Source organism: Tursiops truncatus, chromosome 8 (genome assembly GCF_011762595.2).
Source record: "Tursiops truncatus isolate mTurTru1 chromosome 8, mTurTru1.mat.Y, whole genome shotgun sequence".
NCBI classification, from domain to species: Eukaryota; Metazoa; Chordata; class Mammalia; order Artiodactyla; family Delphinidae; genus Tursiops; species Tursiops truncatus.
The window spans coordinates 47,017,440-47,034,062 of NC_047041.1; the positions used below are offsets into that span (position 1 = coordinate 47,017,440).

General features: G+C 36.3%; 1 protein-coding gene across 1 annotated transcript in view; it reads left to right on the forward strand.

Moving 5' to 3' along the window:
• The window catches only part of DLG2 (discs large MAGUK scaffold protein 2), a 2,041,254-nt gene that overhangs the window by 661,994 nt on the left and 1,362,637 nt on the right, over nucleotides 1-16,623 (forward strand). The window lies entirely within an intron of this gene.

Genomic DNA, 16,623 nt, shown 5'->3' on the forward strand with positions numbered 1-16,623 from the left:
AGGTCTTCTGCCCATTTTTTGATTGGGTTGTTTGTTTTTTTAATATTGAGCTGCATGATCTGTTTACATATTCTGGAGATTAATCCTTTGTCCATTGATTCGTTTGCAAATACTTTCTCCCATTCTGAGGGTTGTCTTTTCGTCTTGTTTGTAGTTTCCTTTGCTATGCAAAAGCTTTTAAGTTTCATTAGATCTCATTTGTTTATTTCTGTCTTTTATTTCCATTACTCTAGGAGGTGGGTCAAAAAAGATGTTGCTGTGATTTATGTCAAAGAGTGTTCTTCATATGTTTTCCTCGAAGAGTTTTATAGTGTCTGACCTTACGTTTAGGTCTTTAATCCATTTTGAGTTTATTTTTGTGTATGGTGTTAGGGAGTGTTCTAATTTCATTCTTTTACATGTAGCTGTCCAGTTTTCCCAGCACCATTTGCTGAAGAGACTGTCTTTTCTCCATTGTATATCCTTGACTCCTTTGTCATAGATGAGTTGACCATAGGTGTGTGGGTTTACCTCTGGGCTTTCTATCCTGTTCCATTGATCTATATTTCCGTTTTTCTGCTAGTACCATATTGTCTTGATTACTGTAGCTTTGTAGTATAGTCTGAAGTCAGGGAGCCTGAGTCCTCCAGCTCTGTTTTTTCTTTTTTTTCTTTTTTTCCCCCTCAAGATTGCTTTGGCTATTCAGGATATTTTGTATCTCCATATATATTTTAAGACTTTTTGTTTTAGTTCTGTAAAAAATGCCATTGGTAATTTGATAGGGGTTGCATTGAATCTGTAGATTGTTTTGGGTAGTATAGTCATTTTCACAGTATTTGCTTCTTCCAATCCAAGAACATGGTATATCTCTCCATCTGTTTGTATCATCTTTGATTTCTTTCATCAGTGTCTTATAGTTTTCTGCATACAGGTCTTTTACTTCCTTAGGTAGGTTTATTCCTAGGTATTTTGTTCTTTTTGTTTCAGTGATGAATGGGAGTGTTTCCTTAATTTCTATTTCTGATGTTTTGTTGTTAATGTATAGGAATGCAATAAATTTCTTTGCATTAATTTTGTATCTTGCAACATTACCAGATTCACTGATTAGCTCTAGTAGTTTTCTGGTGGCATCTTTAGGATTACCTATGTATAGTATCATGTCTTCTGCAGACAGTGACAATTTTAGTTCTTATTTTCCAACGTGTATTCCTTTTATTTCTTTTTCTTCTCTGATTGCTGCGACCAGGACTTCCAAAACTATGTTGAATAATAGTGGTGAGAGTGGACGTCCTTGTCTTGTTCCTGATCTTAGAGGAAATGCTTTCAGTTTTTAACCATTGAGAATGATGTTTGCTGTAGGTTTGTTGTATATGACCTTTATTATGTTGAGGTAGGTTCCCTCTATGCCCATTTTCTGGGGAGTTTTTATCATAAATGGGTGTTGAATTTTGTCAAAAGCTTTTTCTGCATCTATTGAGATGCTCATATGGTTTTTATTCTTCAGTTTGCTAATACGGTGTATCACATTGATTGATTTGTGAATATTGAAGAATTCTTGCATCCCTGGGATAAATCCCACTTGATCATGGTGTATAACCCTTTTAATGTGTTGTTGATTCTGTTTGCTAGTATTTTGTTGAGGATTTTTGCATCTATATTCATCAGTGATATTGGTCTATAATTTTCTTTTTTTGTAGTATCTTTGTCTGGTTTTGGTATCAGGGTGATGGTGGCCTCATAGAATGAGTTTGGGAGTAATCCGTCCTCTGCAATTTTTTGGAAGAGTTTGAGAAGAATCGGTGTTAGTTCTTTTCTAAATGTTTGATAGAATTCACCTGTGAAGCTGTCTGGTCCTGACTTTTGCTTGTTGGAAGATTTTAAATCACAATTTCAATTTCATTACTTGTGATTGGTCTGTTTATATTTCTATTTATTCCTGGTTCAGTCTTGGCAGGTTATACCTTTCTAGGAATTTGTCCATGTCTCCCAAGTTGTCCATTTTATTGGCATAGAGTTGCTTGTAGTAGTCTCTTAGGATGGTTTGTATTTCTTCAGTGTCCATTTTAACTTCTCCTTTTTCATTTCTAATTTTATTGATTTGAGTCCTCTCCCTCTTTTTCTTGATGAGTCTGGCTAAAGGTTTTTCAATTTTGTTTATCTTCTCAAAGAACCAGCCCTTAGTTTTATTGATCTTTGCTATTGTTTTCTTTGTTTCTATTTCATTTACTTCTGCTCTGATATTTATGATTTAGTTCCTTCTACTAACTTTAGGTTTTGTTTGTTCTTCTTTCTCTAGTTCCTTTAGGTGTAAAGTTAGATTGTTTATTTGAGATTTTTCTTGTTTCTTGAGGTAGGATTGTATTGCTATGAACTTCCCTCGTAGAACTACTTTTGCTGCATCCCATAGGTTTTGGGTTGTCGTGTTTTTGTTGTCATTTGTCTCTAGGTATTTTTTGATTTCCTCTTTGATTTCTTCAGTGATCTCTTGGTTATTCAGTTACGTATTGTTTAGCCTCCATATGTTTGTGTTTTTATGGTTTTTTCCATGTAATTTATTTCTAATCTCATAGCATTGTGGTCAGAAAAGTTGTTTGATATGATTTCAATTTTCTTAAATTTACCAAGGCTTGATTTGTGACTCAGGATGTGATCTGTCCTGGAGAATGTTCCATGTGCACTTGAGAAGAAAGTGTAGTCTGCTGTTTTTAGATGGAATTTCCTGTAAGTATCAATTAAATTTATCTGGTCTATTGTGTCATATAAAGCTTGTGTTTCCTTATTAATTTTCTGTCTGGATGATCTGTCCACTTGTATAAGTGAGGTTTAAAGTCCCCCACTATTATTCTGTTACTGTTGGTTTCCTCTTTTATAGCTGTTAACATTTGCCTTATGTACTGAGGTGTTCCTATGTTGGGTGCATATATATTTATAATTGTTATATCTTTGTCTTGGATTGATCCCTTGATCATTATGTACTGTTCTTCCTTGTCTCTTATAATATTTTTTATTTTAAAATCTATTTTATTTTATATGAGGATTGCTACTTCAGCTTCCTTTTGATTTCCATTTGCATGGAATATCTTTTTCCATCTCCTCACTTTCAGTCTGTACATGTCCCTAGGTCTGAAGTGGGTCTCTTGTAGATGGCATATATATGGGTCTTGTTTTTGTATCCATGCAGCAAGCCTGTGTCTTTTGGTTGGAGCATTTAATCCATTCACATTTAAGGTAATTATCGATATGTATGTTCCTATTACCATTTTCTTAATTGTTTGGGGTTTGTTTTCGCAGGTCCTTTTCTTCTCTTGCATTTCGCACTTAGAGAAGTTCCTTTAGCATTTGTTGTATAACTGGTTTGGTCATGCTGAATTCTCTTACCTCTTGCTTGTCTGTAAAGCTTTTGATTTCTCCATCAAATCTGAATGAGATCCTTGCTGGGTAGAGTAATCTTAGTTGTAGTTTCTTCCTTTTCATCATTTAAAATGTATCATGCCTCTCCCTTCTGGCTTGTAGAGTTTCTGCTGAGAAATGAGCTGTTAACCTTATGGGAGTTCACTTGTATGTCATTTGTCATTTTTCCCTTGTTGCTTTTAATAATTTTTCTTTTCTTTATTTTTTGTCAATTTGATTACTATGTGTCTCGGTGTGTTTCTCCTTGGGTTTTTCCTGCCTGGGACTCTCTACGCTTCCGGGACTTGGGTGGCTATTTCCTTTCCCATGTTAGGGACGTTTTTGACTATAATCTCTCACATATTTTCTCGGGTCCTTTCTCTCTCTCTCCTCCTTCTGGGACCCCTATAATATGAATGTTGGTGCATTTAACGTTGTCTCAGAGGTCTCTTAGGCTGTCTTCATTTCTTTTCATTCTTTGTTCTTTATCCTGTTCCATGGCAGTGATTTCTACCATTCTGTCTTCCAGGTCACTTCTCCATTCTTCCTCCTCAGTTATTCTGCTATTGATTCCTTCTAGTATATTTTTCATTTCAGTTATTGGATTATTCATCTCTGTTTGTTTGTTCTTTAATTATTCTAGGTCTCTGTTAAACATTTCTTGCATCTTCTTGATCTTTGCCTCCATTCTTTCTTCAAGGCCCTAGATCATCTTCACTGTCATTATTCTGAATTCTTTTTCTGGAAGGTTGCCTATCTCTACTTCATTTAGTTGTTTTTCTGGGGTTTTATCTTGTTCCTTCATCTGGTACATAGTCCTCTGCCTTTTAATTTTGTCTATCTTTCTGTGAATGTCATTTTCATTCCACAGACTGCAGGATTGTGGTTCTATTTGCTTATGCTGCCTGCCCTTTGGTGGATGAGGCTATCTAAGAGGTTTGTGAAAGCTTCCTGATGGGAGATACTGGTGGTGGGTAGAGCTGGATGTTGCTCTGGCGGGCAGAGCTCAGTAAAACTTTAATACACTTGTCTGCTGATGGGTGGAGCTGAGTTCCCTCCTTGTTGGTTGTTTGGCCTGAGGTGACCCAGCAGTGGCGCCTACAGGCTCTTTGGTGGGGCTAGTGGTGGACTCTGGGAGGGCTGGTGCCAAGGAGTACTTCCCAGAACTTCTGCTCCCAGTGTCCTTGTCTCTGCAGTGAGTCATAGCCACCCCCCACCTCCGCAGGAGACCCTCCAACACTAGCAGGTGGGTCTGGCTCAGTTTCCTATGGGGTCACTGCTCCTTCTCCCTGGTCCTGGTGTGCACATTACTTTGTGTGTGCCCTCCAAGAGTATAGTCTCTGTTTCCCCCTCTTCTCTCGAAGTCCTGCAGTCAAATCCCACTAGCCTTCAAAGTCCGATTCTCTGGGAATTCCTCCTCCCATTGCCTGACCCCCAGGTTGGGACACCTGACGTGGGGCTCAGAACCTTCACTCTGGTGGGTGGACTTCTGTGGTATAATTGTTCTCCAGTTTGTAAGTCACCCACCCAGTGGTTAAGCAATTTGATTTTATTATAATTGTGCCTCTCCTACTGTCTCATTGCGGCTTCTCCTTTTTCTTTTTTGGCGTGTTCCAATGTCTTCCTGTTGATGATTGTTCAGCAGTTAGTTGTGATTCCAGTGCTCTCGCAAGAGGGAATGAGCACACGTCCTTCTACTCCACCATGTTGAACCAGTCTCTGCACAAGATTATTTTAAATGTGTGAAAAGTGAATTGAAGAGCTAAATTCATTTAGTTTTATCTTCTGTGATCCAGTTATGCATGTTATTTCTTATTATAAAAATAACCATCAAATTTGATACAGTGATATATCAGATATAGTTTTATATCTGTAATTGATTTCTTTAAATTTTAACCACTGAACTTTATGATATCAAGAACATAGTTGACTAATGAAGATTTTCAAATTGTTAAAGTATACAGAAGAATATATTTCTCTTATAGATGAATGTGATTTTTTAAGTACTTGTCTATTATCCCACTATAGTGAAAGCATCTTGAAGACAGGGACTCTTTTATTACATTGTATTCCCAGTGCCTGTCACAGAATTTAGCACATAATTAAGTACAGAATATTTGTAGGTTAAATTAATGGCAATATCACCTAATTTTATTGCTAAGAGTAAAGGTGGTTTTAATGTTTGAGTTAGGTTTTATATATCAATACAATTCTAGATTTTAAAATTCATTTTAATGTTCTTGATAATTAAAATTTGAGAAAGAGAACTTTGAAAGATGTTGCTTGTCAGAGAAGAATGTTTCATTAATGTATTCAATATCACTTCTAATAAAATGTACAAATCATTAATTTAGTCTATTAGTTGTATAAAATAGGTAAGAACGTTTTTTTTTTATTACCAGCCATTGTAGGAAGCCAAAGGTTGGAGGAAATGTTCTTAATGATCTCAGGAAGATTCTTTAAGCCTAGAAGTAATTCTCAGGAGTTAGGTTGTCTACCACTAGATGCTGCATTAACTCTTTCAAGCCTCTAGTGTCCTATTGAGTGCACTGAAGCTGCAGTTTACCAAATGGTATCCCAGTGGTCTCACTCCATTATTGAAGCTTCCAGAAGGGCCCATGTCTTTCCAGAGAGCAGTTTCAACATTGGAGAAATCTGGCCTAGTGTATATTTTCCCAAGGTGATGCTTAAATGAAATAGTGCATAGCTTTACCTTGTAGCATACACAGTCAGTTCTTTGTGTAAATGTACTTCTGAACGATGAAGATGCTCCTTACTTTTGCTCACCACCATTTCCAAGGGAATTAGAATAGATTATGATGTAGCTTTATTTAAAAGTTAAAATTTACATAATATAATGGCTTATATGATTCAATAATATTGGTGCTTTGGATATTCTCTTAAGGCAGAAGGGGTTGCTGGGGGTGGCAGGAAGAAGGAAAGTTGGGGGGAAATCTCATGTATCTTTGAAGGTTACCAATATTTGTTCCATTGTTACATCCCTTGGGCCCCACTAATTGCTAGATACAAGTGAGATTCACAACATTTTTAGTCCTTTTTCTTTTAATTTAGTCTTGTGGCCTAGCTAGGAGGCAACATTGTTGAAATAATTGGGACAATGACTCAGATTTAACATTTGTCACAGAATTAGATTTCTTTAGGTCAACCATAGCAGATCAAACTTTGCTTTCAGAAAACCTTCCTCAGATCTATTGTAATTTCATCAAAGAGTAGTGAAACATGATACTATATGGTGTTTAGTGTTTAAAGAGACATCTCACATTCATTTTGATATTTTGTTAGGTTTTAAATGTTTTCTCTGTTCCATATAACAGCAGTTTTGTTCATTTAATTCTCTTTTCAAATATCAGATGGTCTAGCAGTCCATCTTATTGGCCAGAGTTTAAGCCCATTTTTCGTGCCTCATTTCAGTACTTCTTTATTCACTCACTCATTCACAAAACATTTAATGAGTTTCCACCATTGAACTAATGCAAGTGATTTTACAGTTTAGTAGAAAAAGGCAGATATATGAATGTATATTTAATATGCAGTGTAATAATAGCTATAATAGAGGTGAACAGAGTGCTACAGAAGAAACACAGAAGTGCAAATAACTACATTCATCTGAACCTTAGGGGGAAAAACGTCTGAAGGAGGTGACATTTTAGTTGGGCCCTGGAAGATAGGTAGTGATATTCTTAGAAGAAAAGACAGGATAGAGTGAGAAAAATTCTGGAAAGAGGGAGTGCCAAGTCATGGAAAGTGATTTTCTAGTACAGGATAATCAGCAGTGTCAAATTCTCCAGAAAGGTCAAGTGGCATATAATTAAGAAATGATTCTGAATTTTCCATTTAGGAGTTTTCTAATGTTGAAGAGCATTTTTACTAGAAGGATAGGGACAGGAGATAGTTTTCTGTAAAGTAAGAAATCAAATTGTGTGATGAAGTTGTTGCAGGAGGTATTGAATACTTTTTCAAGAAGGTTCACAGGGAAGGAGATAGATAGGATGGTAGCTGGGGGAAGGAGCATGGTTTTGGAGATTGAATAGGTTTGATATTTGAGGCCAAGAAAAAAAATCAGCAAAGCAAAAATATGAAGATACAAGTTTTGAAAGGCTAATTTTGTTTAATAACTTAGTGGAATATTCGAGCTGATTAGATATTTTTCTACCCGTCCCCTCTCAACTCTGTGCTTGGCTTATTTAGCAAAATTAGCCTTATAAAAATTGGGTAGGAAAAAAGTACATTTTAATTATATGTAGTGTCCATTTCCAGTGTTTTACCTTTGTAGGCTAAAACCTATATTTCCAATTTAAAATTATTTTTCACACCAAGCTTTAAGTTAGTTAGTGAATGATTGGAGAGATCCAGCTTCATACTTATCTACCTTGAAGTTTGCTGTCTTGAAGGTAAATAAGCAGGGTTAATTTGAAAATAGCCTGCAGTCTTTTTAACATGTGCTCATGTATTTTACTAACAATTACACTTTATATGGTCAGAAACTATGTGTTCTACATTATCTCTGGACCATTTTACCCAATATTTTTTTCACACAGCCAGATATCTAATCAGTGTGAATTACCTTAAATGTTTTACTTACATGATATTTTAAAACCTTAGACTCCTGCTTCTCAAAGTCTCAGTATTGGAGAAGGCTCTGTGATTGAGATGTAGCCTTTTTTTCCCTTAAAACTTAGTATCTAATGCTTATTTATTTTTATTTGTTTGCTTTTAAGGGAGATCGCAGCAGAATCTGATCTTTCTACCCTCCTGGAAGTTCTGGGAAGATATGATAATGAGCATTTTCAGTAGAAGGGTATTCACTCTAGAACATACATGATTTAAAAGATCTTAGGAAAAATGATTAGGTTTCTCCAGAATCAGAGTGCAGTCATGATAAAGAGAAGAATATAAAGATTATTTTAATCCTAGGAAATTTCCCTTAGAGAGTAGGAGAGAAGCCAGAACATATCATCTCTCTAGGTTCATTTAATAACTCCTGAATAACATAAGGTCATTTAATAATTACTGACTTAACAGACATGTTTAACCATATTGCTTATAGCATCATTGTTTATACTGCAAAAACTGGAAATAGACTAAATATCTGTACATTGTACCTTATTTATACAATGGAATAATATGGAGTAGTGAAAATTAATGAACTCCCCATATAGACTGCAATATGGATGAATGTTAATAACAATGTTGAGTTTAAAAAGAGAAGAAAATATATAGTATGATTCTATTTACATAAAATTCAGAAACAGACAAAATTAAGCACTATTATTTAGGGATATACATGTAAGTAATAAGTACAAAGAAAAGCAAAGGAATGATTAACACAAGACACTCTGGAGTCGTGTGATTTGATTGGGTATGGGTGTACCTGATGCTTCAGAGCCACTGGTAATGACACATTTCTTAAGTTGGTTGGCTGGTACTTGGAGGTCCATTTTATAATTTGGAAAAGGTATGCATGTGTTTTATGCCCTTTTTATATGCTTCATATATTACAAAAATTACAATATTGACATACAGCAAGAACTCAATAAATGGTAGACTATATTATTATTACTCTGATTACTATATATTATTATTATTACTGAATAAATACTTGTTAAATGAGTCACACTTCTTCTGTCAGAGACTTGTTAGGTGTTTTTCAGATTTCTTGCTACTGATGAAGGTATGGCATTACAGCAGGAAATCTTGGGAGGAAAAATATGTAGCATTTAAGCATCTAGGTCTTTAATGAGCATCTAACTATTTAGAAACATCAGGGTGATTGGCTAAATTCTCTGTCTTCATATCCATGTTTGGCACAATTTTGATAGAACCTATACTTGTAGAATTTGATACAAGTTTGGATAATAATTTGTTACTTGCAAAATATATTACAGATCTTATCTTCCTTATGAATTCAAAAAAGAACTCTGTAAAATGCATATGAAAGCTAATGATTTAAACAATTTGGTGTGTCAGTATTTCACTTTTTATGTTTCTTCTTCACAGGAAAGCCAGCTGAAGCCAACTCTCAATTTTATTGTTTTCTAGGCTCACTCCTAACTGATCAATTAACAAGTTAATATACTGGGTATTTACAATGTATCTGTTCATATATTCTAAAATATTAAAGATAGTAGTTATTTATTGGAAGTTTAATAAATGGCAGGTGCTCTGCCAAGTGCTTACATGTACTACCAGGTTCATTTTATGTTGTCTGACTTCCCAGATTTCATAAGAAGATGCCAGTTATTCTTCATTCTCAGCTGACCATTAAAGTGAATACCTCTGTTCCAACTTGACACATAAACTCCAAGTACTTATCTTAAACTGTAACCTTAGATTAATCAATGCTCAATAACTATTGAAAGCTTGGCTGAGAGAAATGGTAATTTTGGAAGACCACCTTAAAACTCTGCAGAACTCCTCCTAGGATATCTAAAATCTATCTGCGTCTCAATCCAGCACTGGTGCTTCCCACTGCCCCCAAAACTACTTTATTAAGCTACAGTTTGTAGTGATTTCCTAAGTATATATGATAAAAGAAGGAAAGCTATGAAACCATTGCCCTGTCTCCTGAATGTGCTGTCACCATATTTATCTTTAGGAGAACCCATGGGAGAAATACTTATGTGGCCTCATTTGATTCCTGACTACTTTGCCCTGATCTTCTTGGTCTTTTTTGTCTGTTTTTTTAATAGTAAGGTTACTGAGAATCAGGTCACTGATTGTGCCTTTCTTTGGTCATAAACTATTAAGGTGCTTTGAATCATATTCATGGCCCTCTAGTATACGTTCAATAGCTAACCACCTCTCTTTTTCAAAATAGTATCAATGTCGTTTCATTATATCTTTCCTACTTCTATTCTCTCTTTTTTACAGCCTTATTCAAATTAATATTTTTAAATTTAAAATTTATAATATTTATATGTCACCTCGAATCCTCTCTAGAATAAGGCAAATCATGTAAATAAGTTGAGTAACCATAATGTTATAATAATTTCACAATTTTATATATATTGTTTTAGGTGAGAAGGTTTAAATAACTTGTCCAAAGTCATACAGCTTATAAATGATGGAACCAATATTCAAATCCAGTCTAATCGTTCTGGCTTCAAAGCCTGTGAACTTTTCACGTACTACATTGCTTCTCATTGAGTACTCATTATTTATCAGACACTGCTCGGTGTAGTAGAGATTCAGGAATGAATGAGACAGCCCTTTGGAGCTCTCTGCCTTGTGAGGACAGCAGTAGAACTAAGCTGACACAGCTAGGGCATGGAAGAGGGATTAGCAACTTTGTTGTGCTGAAAGACCTCAGCATAAGTCGTGGATACCATTTACCCTGAGTCGGAGGCAGGAGATTGGTCCAGCATCCTAGGCATGTACCTTCAGCAGTAGGCCTTCCAAGAGGCACATATTGAAGAGTTATACTTGCCTGACTCATGTGGCGTGGACAGTGTTTGGGCCTAACTCTCAGCAATGGCTTCCTCCTTCTCCTTCCTGCAATATGGCTACTTTCCTCTTCAAACCCTTCCCTACTTCAGAGAATTGTTCAGACAATTCTCAGACCTGATTGGTCTCTCTGTTGGAACAAGAATGTGGAGCTCTTTTCCTTGTGTACTGTTTATTAGAAACCATTCTTTACTAAATACTCCACTAAGTCTGGGAGACCTGGAAGTTGTTGTGTATGAATATGTGTGTGTGTGTGTGTGTGTGTGTGTACACATGTGACGTGTGTGTGTGTGTGTGTGTGTGTGTGTTCACTAAATTACATGCTATAATTTGGGGCTGACCACATCACTGTAGAAGAATAGCAGAGGGACTGATCCATTCACACAATATGAGTATGTGGTGAAGAACAGTGGAAAGAAGAGGGGGTGGGGAAAACTGGAGAGAAGGGGCAATTTGGAGAAAATTATATAAGTGAAATGCAAGACAAGATTTCTGGTTTTGTAAAACTGTCTCATAGGAACACAGACCAATTAATATGAAACAGTTAAAGAATAATTAGGAGCCAAGGTTTTGTTGATGACCTTGACGATACCAGGAGTTCAGAGAAGAGTGGTAGAGGGTGGACAAGAGTAGCCAAGAAGGCTTTACCCAGGTGACCAGGCTCGAGAGCCTTTGAAAGATGGGAAAATTTAATCAGGCAAAGAAAGGATGGTATTGCTTAACACAAATTTATAGAACCCCAGTGACTATTATTTAATGGAGACTATGTTCTATGAGCCTCACAGAAAATTGGTTTCATAAAATTCTAGATGCTTCCAAGATTATTCTTAAGTTTCTATGTATATGATTTATAATATCCAATCAAGTCATAAACATCCAGAAACCTAGAATGTTTCTTCTGTTTCTTCTCTGTTGCCTAAATGTGCCTAGGGCAGTGCTCTAAGCTAATAATTTCCAATAAATGCTTACCATTTGGCCATACCAACACCTTGTGAAGTCATAATTATAATAGCATCTACTTTCACACAGTTATTGTGTCCCAGACAGATCCACCTAGAACATTTGTAGCGCTTGAAGCAAAAGTACATATGGAAGCCACACACTAAATATTTAAAAGTTCTAAATCAGGCCAACAAAGTGTTACTGAATGCATTTAGCTTTCCTAATTCAACAAATATTCTTTCAAATAGAACATGTAAGGCAGGGTTCAAAGTGAGACTTAGTGAATGAATTCTCAGACTCTTCAGAATTCCTAGCCATAAGGAGGTAATATAAGAACAATACGCTTGAGCCCCTGGGCTAAGATCCACTTTATTCTTTTCCCTCTCCCCCTAGGCTTTATCCAGCACTGGCTCAGGACTCACACTTAAGGTTATAGGCACTCCAGTGTGTTCTTATAAGCCACCCCATTTGAGATGCACTCCTTACACCTAGGGGTACACATATCAGTGGGCTAGTGCACCCTCAGAAGAAAGATCAGGGACTCAGCTAGGATCTAGAAGCAGGACAACTTGGGCAGGGATTCAGGATCCAGTTCTTGGCTGGGTGATGCTTGGGGTCCAGGTAGCCACATTCCCCTTAATACCACAAACGCCTCACGGGGAAGAGTTTCTGCCAAGGAAGAGTCAGAGTGAGGCCTTCTAAAGCATGTGGCCAGAACATTTTATTGATCAGAAGACTAGATATCAAAGTTGTTTAACTGTTCAAGTTCTGACAGGTAGTACCTAATGGTGGAACTAGGATTCGGACCCTAGTCTATATGACTCCTGAGTCTCTTTTCTTCATTCGAGTGTTTTTCAGTCACTGGAAACTGACTTTATTCTCTGGTTTCTCATTTTCTCTCTTATTCCTCCATTTTAGGTGATCAGAATACGATGAAGGATGAGCTAGGGTTGAGAGGTGCAGGAAGGGAAGGAGTGAGAGCAAGAAAGGGCATGTGGGATTTTTGAACTTGAAATTAGTGGGAACCAAAAGTGGAAGGGGAAGAGTCAAGAAAGGAACATTACAGAAAGAGGAGAGGTTAGGATTGACTCCATGATTTTAAAGAACTGACAACACCCTTTAACTATTTAGATTTCTTTTGAAGGAGAAAAATTCTCACAAGTCACCTGTGTTATTATTTTTATTATAGCGTATTATTTAAGCACACCCCAGTATAAAACCAGGTATAACTTTTATTCAGCTATAAAACAATCAAAAATTTAGAAAACAAATATAAACTAAAAATACTCCATTCCTTCATTCCTTTATTCATCCATTCAGCTTATGTTTAGCAGACATTTACTATAAAGCCAGACACTGGGGGTACAGTAGCAAACAAGACAGTTAAAGCTCCTTCTCCCATAAAGTTGCATGCTAGTGAGGTGAAATTAGTATTAATGACATTTATTTAATACAGAGGAATGACATTTGGCTAAAACTAAATTTCTATTCATAACATGAATACAATTCTGACAGCTTTTGAGTTTGGCATAGCTATACTGTACCACACATCCTAAGATGACTCAATTATCTGACCATTTGTCACTATTCATATTACTGCTAAATATGTCGTAATACCAATTAGTTTCCATGAGGCATGAACAACATTTATATTTAAATTCATTTATTAGCCATGACAATTAAATGATAATTGGCACAATTATAATCACAAGCATAAATATAGACCCTGAAGTCATGTGTTAGTTAAAGGTGTCATTAAGATGATGTTGAACAACTTGTGGTATTTAATATATTATCATATACATAAAACGCAAAATTAAGAAATATATTGTAGAGAATTCCAAGATCCATGGGAAAACATCCATAAAGCTTACTCTGAAAAATGTTGTAATGAATGATGCTTTCTATTTTCTTTCTCTCTGACTTTTAATAGACTCTGATCTCTTTGAAGGCAGGGAACCACTGCTCTAGATCTGTATCCACAGTACCTTTTACGTATGGTAGCACCAAGTAGATAAATAGACATGGTTTTTGAGTGAATGAACAGAGGAAAGGCTGAATAAACTCTGGGTCCAAAACACATTTAGTTTTCTGCAATTGAAATCTGCTCATCTGACCCTTGTAGTCATAACTTTTCTGTGCATTTCAAACATATAGCTGTAAATATGCCAATGCTATATTATTTTTCATTAAGATTATCTCATCTTAATGAAAGAACTTAGAGTCTGAGAAAGAACTGTCTTCATTCTGATAGAACCCTTTTAATTCATCGATATTTTCCACCTTTTTTTTTTTCCACCCATTTTTTATCCTCATGTACAGAGTTGAAATTGTGGTGTATGTACACATGCATCTCTTCCTTTTCCATTACTTTATATACATTTTTAATGTTGATTAATAGTATATACCGCATATATATTATTTTAATATTTATCCTTATTTAAAAATTAAGGCATATTCATTATAGATAACTTAAAAATACAGATAAATAAAATAATAAAATACCACTAATATTCCTACTATGAAGAGAAAACTGCTGTTATTTTCTTTTCTGGTGTACCCTTTCAGTCTTTTTCTAGTATATACATGAAGTGTATGTTCTTTTTTCAAAAATGAAAACCAATGATATATTCTTTTAGATATAATATATTTAAAACTGCTAGGGAAGTGCTGGTGTGTTAAAAACACAGGTAGGAGGCTAACTGTGTACTGACAACACACAGCTAAAATAACCACATTGTACAGAGCTTTGAAGCACCTGTATTTTCTGGGAACCTGGATGAGGAATGGTAAGAAAAAGTCTGGGGATCAGAAGTGACTAACTAAGCCAAAGCCCTAAGAACTGGAGTTAGAAGAGAAGCAGGATCTTGTTGCTAGGCAACCAGCATTCCAGGAAGAGACCTCCAGACAGCACACCCGCTATTCTGCCCCCCAGCGTGACGTGTGCTGAGTGTTTATTTTGTGAGGATGGATAGACCCCCTATGCACGTTGGCCTACAAAGTCCGGCATGTGTCCTGCCCATAGAATGTGCCCCTGACCTTCTCATCGCAGTCCGCAGCCCAGATGGAAAAGACAAACAGCTCTGGGACAGACCTTCAGTAAAGCCCCTATGGGCTCACAGTGAAACTGCTGAGCAGGATCTGTCAAGACCTGGCTGTCATTGGCTTTTTCTATCAGTGGCTTCAGTGCCCTGGGGGTAGGGAGGCATCTAGACTCAGAGCATGAAAAGCCATAACTACAAGTCTTTTCAGACATATTCAGGACTACAGGAGAAATGTTGGGGTAAGAGGAGGGGGAGGTGAACAAAGTCTATTCCATCTCCTCTGGGAGAAAACACTTGTCAGATTGCTATAGAATTGGCAGTGTGACTTTTTTACTGAAACTGTTAAAAATGGCAAACTCTGGTTCTTTTACGAATATGACTAATCAGTGTCCCTAAAATGCAGTGTTCTGGAGGATCTGACCACTCTACCATACAATTAATCATTTGCCTGACACCCAGGAGGTAACTTGTACCTTTTGTACTTTTTCTAGACAGAGAAAGAAACTACCAGTTACTGAACTCTTATGTATCTGCAATCTCTTAACCACAAGTCCAGTATCCAAAAATGTACTGAAAATAAAGTTTTCTTTCTTCTTATTATTTAAAAGAAAAACACAAACTTAGAGAAAAATTGCAAGAATAGTTCAATCAATCTTGTATACCTCTGATTAGATCCATTAATTGTTAGCAGTTTGCCATAATTACCTAGAAAATAAAAAGGGTCTCATAAGTTTTCAGCAAACTAGTTTGGCAATAAAACTTGATCTGAAATAACAGGTAGCTATATATAGTCTTTATTCACTCTGCTATTATGAGAATATGCATATATTTCATTGCAGAACTATTAATTATTTGATTATGGGGTACCATCTTAGACTCTACAGGGATGTTAGGTCATATATGGTACATGCATCTTTTTTTTTTTTTGTAATATCTTATTGGAGTATAACTGCTTTACAATGGTGTGTCAGTTTCTGCTTTATAACAAAATGAATCAGCTATACATATACATATATCCCCATAACTCCTCCCTCTTGCGTCTCCCTCCCACCATCCCTATCCCACCCCTCTAGGCAGTCAAAAAGCACCGAGCTGATCTCCCTGTGCTATGCAGCTCCTTCCTACTAGCTATCTATTTTACATTTGGTAGTGTATATAAGTCCATGCCACACTCTCACTTCATCTCAGCTTACCCTTCCCCCTCTCCATGTCCTCAAGTCCATTCTCTACGTCTGTGTCTTTACTCTTGTCCTGCCCCTAGGTTCTTCAGAAACTCATTTTTTTTTTTTAGATTCCATATATATGTGTTAGCATACAGTATTTATTTTTCTCTTTATGATTTACTTCACTCTGTATGACTTAGACTTAGACTCTACAGGGATGTTAGGTCATACATGGTATATGCATCTTTGACCTTTCTAAAATCCATATAAGTTCTGAGTTCCAAAATACATCTGGCTGTAAGAATTATAGGTGGGGGATTATGAGCCTGTGCTATTTTCTAGATACTGTGCTGGGCAACTGACATTTTTTCTGTCTTTAATCTGCATAGCAATTCCATAGAGAAGTCATTATCTCCACTTTATAAGTTCAGAGACATTAAAGAACTCCCCCAATATTACATAGTAAGTGGTAGATGCAGAATTTAAACCTAGGTACATCAGGCTCTCTTTTAATTCTCACTATGCTTGTTGTGCCCATGAGAAAACCGAGGTTATGAGATATCCCAGGGTTGCAATTGTAGATGTAGGGCCAGAGTAGAATCTGTTGCCTGAGGGAACCACAGAGGTCTGCTGCCTCCTCT